This window comes from Cavia porcellus, unplaced genomic scaffold, assembly GCF_034190915.1.
Source record: "Cavia porcellus strain 051 isolate PalLab524CR breed Dunkin Hartley unplaced genomic scaffold, mCavPor4.1 scaffold_5, whole genome shotgun sequence".
In the NCBI taxonomy this organism is placed as follows: Eukaryota; Metazoa; Chordata; class Mammalia; order Rodentia; family Caviidae; genus Cavia; species Cavia porcellus.
Window position 1 is genome coordinate 56350373 of NW_026947488.1, and position 12386 is coordinate 56362758.

At 37.4% G+C, this 12386-nt stretch overlaps 1 protein-coding gene across 5 annotated transcripts in view; it reads left to right on the forward strand.

Annotated features, from left to right (window-relative positions):
• Positions 1-12386, forward strand: part of Atp2c1 (ATPase secretory pathway Ca2+ transporting 1) — a 121824-nt gene that overhangs the window by 108697 nt on the left and 741 nt on the right. The window lies entirely within an intron of this gene.

Consider the following 12386-nt stretch of genomic DNA (forward strand, 5'->3'; position numbering starts at 1 on the left):
TTGGTTTTGTTTAAAAGGGTGATGTGGCAATTCATTTTGCCTGTGTAGCAAGTTTGGGTCAGAAATTCAAAATCAGAAATCCATTCTCCTGTTAGATATTTCTCTCATTCTGTCTCTCTGTCTCTCTCTACCTCCCTCCTTCCTCTCCTTGCTCCTCTCCTCCTTTCCTCCCTCTTGGAGCAGAAATGAGCCTCAGATTTCTGGAGGTGTAATTATTCTTAAAGTTAGTTTATTCTATAAACTCTCAGAATAAACCATAACTTTTCATCCAATACGAACTTGCAAGCATTAGCACTTAAATATTGTCATAGATGAGGGAAAAGACCATTATCCTAATCCCTATTATTAACCATGAGTGTAAGGAGCTGAACCATTCGTGCTTTATCCTTCACTGTTTCAGGTTGAATAGTGACATGCACATTGTTCTACCTCATTAGAATATGGAAGCCATCATCTTCTCAGCTCTGCGGTAGTGACCTAATGTCTCCTACTGAAATTTTGTAATGATTTTTTTTATTCTCTGTTTCAAGGACTTGGAGTATATATTAAATGCACATCAGTACTTTTTGTTTTGCATTTTAGGTTCAGAGTATTAATCATATGGGACAAGTGTGCTTATCTTTTTCATTTTGCTTTTTGATACATAAAAGTTTCTTTTCACAAGTTAATGACTTCCAGTTAGTACTCTCAGCATTAAAATTATCTGTGTGGTTGCTGAAGATACAGAAATTCTTTGATTTAAAACACATAAAATATACAGTTAAGATCCAGGTTTTAGTTTTCCATAATATCTTAATGGAAATTGGGATTCTTCAGATGACTTAAATGTACTAGTATTAAAATCATAAATCGTTACCATCTCTCCACCCCTATTCATGGCCTGAAGAATTGCTGGAGTCCCTAATAATACAGTTGGGTTTTTATCCTTACAGACTGTTTCATGATATTATTTAAATCCATAGTGATGAACATCAGAGAAAATAAATGAACTTGAAATAACTCACTAGTAGGTACAATTTTCAAATGGTAGAAGTTGGCCACATAGAAACAGGGACAAGCACATTGATGCCATCACATGACCCAGAGATGAAATGAAAAAAGAAACCTTGGAACCCCCCCCAAATTTCCTCTTCAAGATTTAGGCTTTATTTAATGCCATTAACATCATTCACAAGAATAAGAGATGGTTTTTTTATTTTTATATCTATGCGTGGTGATCTCTTACAACCATAATCTTTCTGAAACTGCTTTAACTTTTGATCTCTTTGCAGTATTAAGAGTATTATCCATTCTTACAGTAATCTCTCACTGAAATGAATTTGTAGCAGACAAGAAATACCGTATTTCAGAGCTTTAATTTCACCTTGCTTTCTGCAGTTTACTTCCATATATGACTCACCCAAGGAACTAGATGGATGAATTGTCTTGTCATTAAACATTTATTTAGTGCCCTGTTGCATGAATAGAAAACTGATGGCACCACTCCCCTTTGGGAATTATCTTTACACATTTATTTTAAAAATGCATTGTATATTCAAGTGAACACGAAATACATTTCACTAGAATTTTCCCTTAAACTCTATGTTCCTGAAATTCAGATGGCTAATTTACATATTAAAATGTATAAACAAACATTAGTTGTAACTGGTATATGACTCACAGAAGATTATCCTGATAGTTAAGCTTCCTTGAAGTCAGCACTTGGTATGATGATGACTCTTGCTTGAACATGTTACATTTTAACTTTTATTTGTCGAGTTGGTTATTATTGATAATGGATTACATTTAAATAGTTCCTTAGATTAATGAAGATATAATTGTTAGTAAATATTGCCAAGAAGGCTGGGAAGATAGCTCATGTGCCTGAGTTTGATTCCTGGTACCAAAGAAAAGAAAGAAAAAGCACCTTACCTTTAGAGAGTATTGTCTTAACTCTAGAGACAAGTGTGAAATACATTCAGTACAGTAGTAAAACTATCCAAAATCCTACAGATGCTAAAGGAGGAAAGTAACTTTGTAAAAATTTCTTACAACTAGCGACGTCTGAATTGAGCCTTAAATTAGAAACTTTTAGTCATGAAATACTAAGCATAGCTTCCCAACAGCATAGCTTCCATGCTTTGTTGGTACCATGGCAAGCAGAAACACTGAAACCACACCCACAATTTGGAGGCAGATTTATTTTATGTCATTGGGCACAGATTGGGATCATTCCCACAATATCAGGCCCTGCAGACTCTGAGGGAGAGGTTTTTATGGCATTGCAAGGGGGAAGTACAGAGGTAGAGTACTTGGCTGTCTCTGGTTGGTTCTTACAATGTACGTCACAGTGACCAGTGGCTTCTAGGAAACAGAAGCAGCTGGAACTGCAACAGGCACTGTTACCTGGGCAAATAAGAAACTGAATATATTGGTGGGTGGGAGGCATTTTAAGGAGCATGTGAAAACTGCAAGGAATCTGGCTCTTCAAAGCTGGAGGTATATGTGAAGAGCTGAATAAATCAGAAAACTGAAAGTTAAATGGCAGAAGAGTCATTGAATCATGGTGCATGGTATGGAGAGGAAGGATGACATTGATCTAAGAGCGTTGCCGTGGCTGGACAGCGCGGGAGAATGCAGAAGATGCAGGTTTCTGACTGTTAATCGGTAAATAGCCTAAACTGACTGGAGTGTAGCGGGAGACAGAGCCACTTTAAGTGTGAAGTTCATGATATTCTTGAGATATCTCAGTGGACACGAGAGATGAGGTTTTCCTAGCATAAAAACCCATTTTTCTTTACAAACTGCTGTTATTTTGTTGTTGTGTTCTGTTTTAGGCTAAGAGTAAAGAGTAAATTAAAATAAATTGGCTCTCATAGAGTTTCTACTCATCAACAAGCAAATAATTTAAAATGCAAGGGTCAAGTAAAAGTTACAGACCTTTCAAAATGCATGTCTAAGGTTACCAGCAGAAAAACACATCATTGATAGACATATTTTGGTGTTTGGAGTGAGACACCCGTGAGGTGACTGGAATACCCAGTGAACTGCCTACCTGAGCGTGAGGGTGATGGTGCAATGAGTGGCAGTGTTAGCATTAGAAAATAGCTACCTTCTCTGAATGAGTCACGTGGCAGGGGAGCAGAAGACAATGGTTTTTGTTGTTTTCCATTTTATTTATAATTCTTTAGACTTTTCCAGCCTCATATCCCATGTAAATGTTTCAGCACAATCCACTTGCAGGCCTTTTTAGAACAGCATTTATTAAACTTGGAGTTCTTTTCCTTTGCCTCAATTTTGGCAGTCAGATTTTTTTATCTGTATTTCAAAGCCCAGCTAAATGTCAAATAAGATGGCCTTTCCTGATTGCTTAAAAGAGGTCGGGACGTTGTGTGTGTGTGTGTGTAGGTGTGAGGTGTGTAGGTGTGTAGCAGTGATAGTAGAATAGTAATAGTACAGTGTCTTATAAATACTATTAAGAGCAAACTGCCACAAGGTTGAACATAAAAATTACAGCATATTGTTTTGTTAGAAAACATTTAAGCCAGACCTACTTAGATGATAAATTTAGACAGAAATTTGATGTAATTTTCTCTGTTTGGACAAGGTAAATTTAAGTGTTGAAGCTGGGGAACAATTATTTGAGTCAACAGTTTTGATTCCTAGAAATCCTTTTTTGCTCTAAACCTGTGAACTATGTACACAAGGAGAGTATGTGATGTAATGTCAGTGACCTTTATTTGAACACCTGCTGCCGGGAGTAGCTTTCCTGTTCTTAATCCCCTGTACTCAGTTCCCATCAGATGGACATCACCCTCTCTGGCCATGTTTCTGTGATGGCTGCCCGGCTAGTAGCCTGGCAGAACTTCCTTTCCTGTCCGACCCAAGGTTGTCCTCTCAGCGTTGTTTCTAAGGCAGTAATTGCACTGCCGTTCGGAATAACTGAGTAGAAACTACATCTTACAGAATTATGAGCATTCAGTGCCAGAAATAGGGCAGGTAGGGGTCCATTTTTAGGCTCTTCTGTTGTTAGCTTTTGAATTAAAAATGTGCTATTTAACACAGTTTTGAAAAATACTGATTGATTCGACCACATTATCTGTTCTTCCTTTGACAATGATTGATTTGCACTTTTTGAGAAGTGGCAATTTGGTGCCGCCTTATGGTCATAAAATACTGTGTCTTCACTGGTTGCTGTTTTTTATCAAGTCATTGGCTTACAGACATAACATGAAACAAATTGTGACAAATTTTACAGGACATTATCTTAGGCCAAGTGTGGTGGCACATCCCTGTAATGCCAGCATTTTAGAGGCTGAAGCAGGCTCTGTTCTTAGAGAACAGGCTTAATTTGAATTAGCTAAAGTATACTGCTTAGAAAGGCAAACTGTGAATTTGGGGCTGGTATAAGCTTTCTAGTGAGTTCAAGACAGCCTGAACTCTACATACTGAGACTCTGTGTCACAAAATGAGCAAAATATCCTTGGAGCTACATATAACAAGCTCCAGTTAAATAGATGACTGTATAGAAAATGGATGCTCTTTAGGAGAGACATGGCAAACTTTACACTTAACTCCTGTTGGAGCAGTTTCAGAATGTTATAAATTAGTATGTTTTCACTCATGTTCTTACGTTCATTTATATAGTTGCATAATAGGATCACGTCAGATTTTACAAATATCTTTCTACCTGGAGTTCTGGGTAGCCAATAAATTAGTTAGAGGTATTACAAGTTAGGGAAACCACTTTATTTGAATCTTCCTTAACACACCATGAAGAGCTGTTATTCACTCTAGGTATTGACAAATGATGCCGTATAGGACAGATGCTGCCTATTTTGTAAATCAGGTTTTATCGGAACCACCTACACATTGATTTACCTGTTGCTTATTGTTGCTGTCATTTCACAGCAGTGAGTATTTGCAATAGAGAACATTTGGTTCCCAAAGCCTATTTATTATCTAGACCTTTGTAGAAAATTTGCCTACTCATTTTGATGTTCAAGAAGGTGAAAACAGATCTGTACACTGCATTCATTGAATTGGAAGTGACATCCTTTTCCCTACCCTCTAGTCTACCAACAGACTGTTCCCTTTGGGGCAGATAACTGGGTAGTAGACTTGATGTCAGGGTCTACTGTCTCAGGGCTCCTGTGTGGAGCTCTGTCTGTTGGCAGAACTTCAGGGAGGACATGCCAGCTGTAATCAGTCCCAGTCATCACCAGGCTGCAGCTTGTTCTTGGTGGGGGGGGTAGTGCTGATAATGCTGTTTCATCTCAGCTATATTCCTGATTTTCTATCTCTTCCTTCTGTGTTTATGACCTCTCTCTCCTTCCTGTTGCTTACTCAAGCCTTTATCCATCCCCAACTGTGTGCTCTTTCTGCTTCTTCCTACCTTGGAATTGGAGGCTTCTTAGAAAACAGGCTTAATTTGAATTAGCTAAAGTATACTGCTTAGAGAAGGCAAAATTTAATAATAAGCTAAAATATTCTAATACCCCAGTCTTAGGGGAAAAATACACACTCTAACTCATTTTCACAGAACAATTTAAATCAAAATGTATTTACATAATAACGGATCTCATGGCAGCGCCTTTAGTGAATTCTTGTTATGGTCCATTCCTGGTTTTCTGTGACTTCCTGATTCACAAAAGAGATTATGGTTACAATGGTAAAATTTTTTGGCTTGTCTTTTATAACAAGTTGTAAGTTTGTACATGTCTTGTACAACAAGTTTGAAAGCCTTCAGCACTGTGTAATTGGAAACCGGTTTGTGGAGGTCACTGGAGATTTCAATTCTACAGTCATCTTTCCTTTGATTTTTACCTTTCTTTAAGTAAAAGAAATGTTGGAAGCATGATCTCTTGATGCTGTCCTTCCTGAAGGGTTCAGCTATTAATATATATTTCTTTGGTTAAAGTAGTAAAACGTGGGGCTGGAGGTATGTGGCTCAGCGGCATAAGCATCTGTCTGGCAAGTTCAAGGTCCTGATTCCCGGAAAAAAAAAAAGTAGTAAAGCATTCTTGGAAGAAATCTGTAAATAGAGAAGAGAAAAACATTTCATAACTTCAGTACCCAAAGATCCAGATGTTTCCCTATGCTCCAAACATTACCAAACTACCTAACATGTATCCACTTCAGTTCCTAAAAAGTATTAAGTTACCTATATCAGAATCCTCAGTTCCTCCATTTCCCTATGTCTTCTCCTACACAAGTGAGTGACAATGGAACAGGGATTGAAAAGAGGGTGCTAGTGTATAACATAGCAATTTTGATGGTGCCTTATAACCTCACTGGTACCAAATGCCTTTTTTTAAAGAAATATTACTACATATTTATTTATTTAAAAATGTTTCCACATCTTTCAGATTAAATTCATCTAACATCCGTAATTTCATTACCCTCCTCCTCATCATATTATACTCTGGATCCAAAATAGCAAAACCTTGAGACACAACAAAACCGACTCTCTCTTTTTCATGTCAGTATCCTGATTTATTCCCAATAATGTGTACCATATGGCCAGACAGGAAAATAGGAAAAGAGCAGTGCCTTTGTTTTCTAGATAGAAGTACCAGCATTTTAACTCTTGAAAAAGTACCAAACCACCTGAAAAGTTTCTAATCTTGTAGGCTAGCTAATGTGTTGGCATAGTTTTTTCAGTCAGATAATTCAGCCCTGTAGATTGTGGTAAGTCCAAAATTGGTACATTTTAATCTTTTCAAATGAAAATTCTCAGTTGTTAAGTGTATTTAGATTATAATTTATAACCAGCTGCTTTTCCTCCAGAAACATTGCTAGTGTTCCCTCATCCTGATGACAAGAAAGTTTATGTTGTGCACAGAAATCTCCATATCTCCGAAGTGGTAACAGGAAAATTTATTTCGTAAATCTACATGTGTATATATGTATATGTCAAGAAACTTACTTTAACCACATATGTGAGATATTGTCAAGAGTAGATAAAACCAGAGAGATTGCATGTGTATTGAACGTTCTGAAAAACACTTTTCCAGTAATTGGCCCGTTGATCTGTTTCTTTCATATTAGCACACAGCTGAATGACCTGCTTTGGTCATGCATTTGAATTTCATATGTCTTTTCTCAGCTGCAGGTTTTCATCTCAGAATGTTCGCAGTTGCTAGATATGAATTTGAGCACCATTCAGATGTCTGGAAAGAAATTAAAAGCAATGTATTTTGTATGGCTCAAAAACTTACTGCTGAAAGTGGGAAGGCATGTTTTTAATTCATTGCTCCAACAGAAGAAATAATTCTAAATTACTTCAGCATGCAGAAGCACTTTTAGATGTCACAATTGAAATGCATCAAAGACATTAAGAGCTAAATACAAAGCACCCCACATTCATTTCATTGAAAATACAGGGCTGCCACGCTGGGGTCCAGAAATAGCAAGTGTTTCTCCCTTCAGAGAAGTGCAGTTCTTTCTCTGGTCTTGCTGGTCACTGCCTTGTGGTCACTACTCTAGCTTTACAGTATGCCCGCAGCCAAACTGCATGTGGTCAGGGGAGCCTCCAGTGATAGCTTAGGAGACAAAATAGTTTGGCCACCTCTGAGTGAATAGGACCAGGATATTACCATGGTTGTAAGAAGAGGAAACTCCTAAGACGTGGCAGTAATATTTGCTCTGTTTTTAAACATAGTCAATGCTCTCTTAAATAGAATTTAAAATCACTATGAAGAGTTCTTTGACAACAGGAAAAGAAGCTGGAGGAACGTTACTCATGTTCGATGATGGCTTGTGTTCTCTCTTTCACTATTTTCTCACTTTGAGTGCCCGCTCATTCACATTCTCTTGGCCATTCTCCGTTCTTCCCAGTGTGGCTTCAGTGTAACAGCTCTGCTTAGGTTGCTGTAGTACTATCTCATATTCTTACCCTTTTTCTCTCAGCTGTATTGTGTAGTCTTGCTGTTCTGTTCTTTTTACATTTGCAAAATTTTACCCTTAGCTTTCAAAACTCTGCTGTTACTAGTTTTGCTCTTTCTGCTGCTCACCACTCTCATTTCTTCCCAGATTCCTTGCTTTGCTCTTGCTTTTCGTATATGGACATAAAAATAATGTCATATTTTAGTGCCAGGCATGTTTTTTCACGTATTAGTACCAGGCATGATCAAGTACTTAAAGTAACAAGTTATTTTATATTTAGAAACACTTTAATGAACTATTATAATTCTCATTTTCTGGGTAGGGTAACAGACCTAGTAATCTATTCATTTGTTTTTATACACAAAGGAGGAAAAAATATTTCTGAGTCCCTTTTTTTGGTGATAAAGATTTTTATCTTCTAAAATTGTAATTAATTCAAATTAGAGGTTCAAATTGAGATACTAAAGCTAATTTGAATTCTTTTCCCAGAATCAGTTGGCATGAGAGAATTGTAGTGATTATATTTACAGATGAGTAAGCTTTCAAAGTCCAGGTGTTTGAAAAAGAGCTTTAACCTTACAGACTTCAAGTATAATTTTATCACTGTTAACTACAGATACTATATAATAAATGATTTTCTTTCAAATTTTATCCCTCAAATTTATTTTAGCTGTTCAGAGTTCCCTTTGTTACATACTTGAACTCTTAATTGAGTTATTATTTTCAAAATCTCACATAAGATTTCATTGCAAGAATTGAATCAGAGCAAGTCTGACCTCAAGACTTGATTAAAAACATAGAAAACAGTAGCTTTAAAATGGAATATGAGTCATGAAACATTCTGCCTCTGTACAGGTGTTCCCTTTGCCTTTTACAGCTGATGTGAATTTTATTCCTATCTTTGTTGTTATTTTGAGACAAGGTCTCACTACACAGTATAGGCTGGCCTCAAACTCACACAGACCTGCCTCAGTGAGTGTTGGGGTTGCAGGCTTTTGGTAACTCTTCTATCTTACAGCCAGCTCTGGGGGTCCTTTAATAGTTTAACCTCTTTTCCTCAGCCATTGTCATTTTTTTGTGGCAGTCTGCACCCAGTTGATTACTTTATAAAATACTACTATTGTGTTGTCTCCCAAAGAGTTTAAAGAAAACGACTTGGCAGCCAGGTACTATATCTTATTTTTTGGTGACCCCTCCCCCCTTAGATTTTCCTGTAGTGTCTGTGACCTCTTGCCTGGTACATACAGAAAAAGTTGTACATGGTAGGTAAATCTTTCTGATTTCCGACAGCGAGTAAGGGAATGGACAGTACCATATTAGCCTGTAACTCCATTACTGCATGGCTGGATTAATTTCAAGTGAATGGGCCCTGATTGTGATGACTACAGAAAGAAATGTGACTTCTAAAAAACTCTTTGATGAAGTAAAAGAATGACTCATGTTGTTCATTTTACTTTCAGTTGAACTGGGTCACCTAAATTAGGCCCCTGCCTGACAGATTATTTGCCAAGTGGGAATGGTTTTTCATGCAAGGTTGGTGGTTTTAAAAAACAATGTTTATGATAAGCCAGGAAGTACATCACACATATTGGTATAATTTATAGGTTAGCCCCAAACTCTAGGAATCAAGAAAAGAATTTCACTAATGGTGAGATCCTGTCTCAAAAAACCCCAAATGAAACCCAAACCCCCCCAAATAAATAAAAATTTTTAAAAAGCCCCAAAAACCTATTGGAAACAGTTTTTAGGATTGAACACTGTAGGAGCAAATGATATAATTTTGCGTTTTATAAATGACCAAAGCCAGGTATATTATGTGACACTGAGTAGTGCTAGGCTTGCTCCTCTAAGAATAGGGTATTTCTAGAAGTGTGTAGAATCGTTTATCAGATGGTAGGCCTGTTCAAAATGGCAGCTTCACACACATCTTTGGGTTATTACCGATGGGATATACCCTTGGGAGAGTGAAGAACGAAAAACATAGTTATGTGAATAAAAGTTGGAGTACACTTCAGATCTTGCTCAAATATATTCATTCCACTTGCTTGTCTTTGTTATTCAGAATTACCCAGCACCTTTGCAACTGCTGGCATTTGTAATTTTAGCACCCTCTAGTATTTTCTAGAAGAGTGCCTTACAAACTTTTTTGGCTGCAGTAAGACATGCATTTTTCCCAACTGTCTAATGTGTGTATCTGGTATTTTTCATTCTATTTTTTTCAGAAGTGGACTAGAGAGGGGGAGCTGTCCTAGCTCAGTGATAGAGTACTTGCCTCGCATGTATGAGGTTGTGGGTTACATTCCCACCTCTTAAAAGTTAGATATGAACCATTGTTTTTCAAAACCTATTAATAGAAAAGAGGACCTAGAACACACTGTGGCCTTCTGTGTCTTTAATATTTTCATTCCTTCTCATCATTTTCTTCTCTAGATCTAGCAGCCCAGGAATGCTTTTATGTTGCTGAGGCAGCTACAGTTGCAATTTATGCCTTAAAACTTGGGTGTATCTATAGGCTTTCAACTTCGTGTGGCCTCATTTACTAAGTTATTTCTTCTATCTGATGCCTTCACTTCTTAGAGCCCAGTTTTCATACAATAAAAAACTACTGAAAAAAACTTTGAAATCATAACCAGTGTGTGTGTGTGGGAAGTAACTGAAGTGGGACCCCGACTCTGTAAACACACCTGGCTAAGTTGTTGGAATTTTATGTTTATAAAATAAATGTACTGAAATGGAATGTGAGAAGTATAAATATGCTTTCATGTACACAGAAATTTCTTAAATTATACAGTATTTATTACAAAGTATACAAAATATTTTGGAATCCAAATTAAGAAAAAAGTTGTAAGGAAGATTAAGAAAAAATTTAAGTTAGAATTAGTCATCATTTGATGCAGACTGAGTGTACTCAAGCGTGGAGTCCTCAATGTGTTCCTCCAAGTTTTCCACCATGAGCAGGCCAAAGCGATTGCTCTCCTCAAACCAGCACCCAGTGTTGGAGGGGGGTCCCGTGCTCTTCTCTGACCTACTAGCACCCTTTTTCTTGTGCCTTTTTTTCCTTGTATTTGGTTTACCCTTTGGTAGGAATAATTCAGCTGGGGCATAAGACCTTGTGGCATTAAATAGAAGTTCATAAAGTTGCTTAGCTTCAGGACACACACTCAAGAGGTCTTCTACAGAGGTTGATGCTAGCAGTCGTTGGCATAATCCATGCACCAAGCTCCCGTTGTATAGTCTGTTCAGTGGGAGAAAAAGTGGTTTTCAAGCATGAGTTCAGTGTAGCAGGACAACTGTGGTCAACATGGCTTCAACAAATTTATCTGACCTTTGAGAGTTCTTATTCCTATAAAAGTATTAAAATCTGTTCCTTGTTGGAAGGATCTGAACTAATACAATTACTTCTTGCCATTATCAAATTAAATGATGCTAACTAGTTTTACAAGTAGCCTCACATTGAGTAGGCCTCTCTAATTCTACAAAGAAAACGAATTTAAGATGACCTTGATAAACCAAATCAGAAAATGGCATTAACTAGAATACCTAATCTTAGTATATGACTTACAGCAGTGCTGATCATCTCATGCCTTAGCAATCAATGCCAGCGCATCCCTTCATCAATGTAAATGTCACCGTTCCAAAAGCCTTGACCTCTCTGAGATGCAAGAACATCCTCCTGCTGAATGCACTGATACAGGAATGTCTGGGCTTGCTTTCCCTACTTTGTTGGGAAAGGAGTTGTGGCAGTTGTAGAGGATTTAGTCAAGAGTGGGCTCCATTATTAAAGGAAAGCCAGAAAGAATTCACAGGTCAAAGGCCAATTACCTGGCCCCTTTTGTTTGGCAGATGGGTTTGGAGTTAATTCAGATATGAGGCCCAGAGATAACATCGGAAGCTTTGTACCTCGAAACGCAGTCACCATAACTTTCTATGATGCTTTCCTATGTTACCACTTTATGCTAAGTACTCTGGGTACTAGGGGTACAGTAACTTACTTGGATATAAAGAGACAGCATACACATGATCTGAAATACCCCATGTGCTAATCACCACCTTTTCATCATCTGTCCCTCTCATCTCCTGGATGGAGAACTGTCAAAATATCCAACCCACTGATCCTACCCCTGATCCAAGGGCCCATGCTCTTTATTTCTGCATTACCCAGTTTAAACTGCAGGACTGAGCATAATAATCACTCCCTGGTGTCGATTAAAATATTATGTTGCAAGATAAAAATGTTACATAAAGTCCAATAGTCATTTCACTAAGATAAAAGCTCCATGACTTTGTTATTGTTCTGCATACTTTTAACACAGACTAGGTATTTAGTAAATACTCAAATGAATGAGTAATAAGTGGTAAGAAATGTCATAAAAAATACAACAGTGACAAGACTAGAGTACTTGGGGGTAGAGAGTAGTATTTCAGTAGGGTGGTCAGAAAGTTTCAGTAGGGTGATACTACAAAGCAGTATCAAAAAAAGAAAAAACGCACTTGAGGTAAGGAAATGAGTCAAAGCTTAG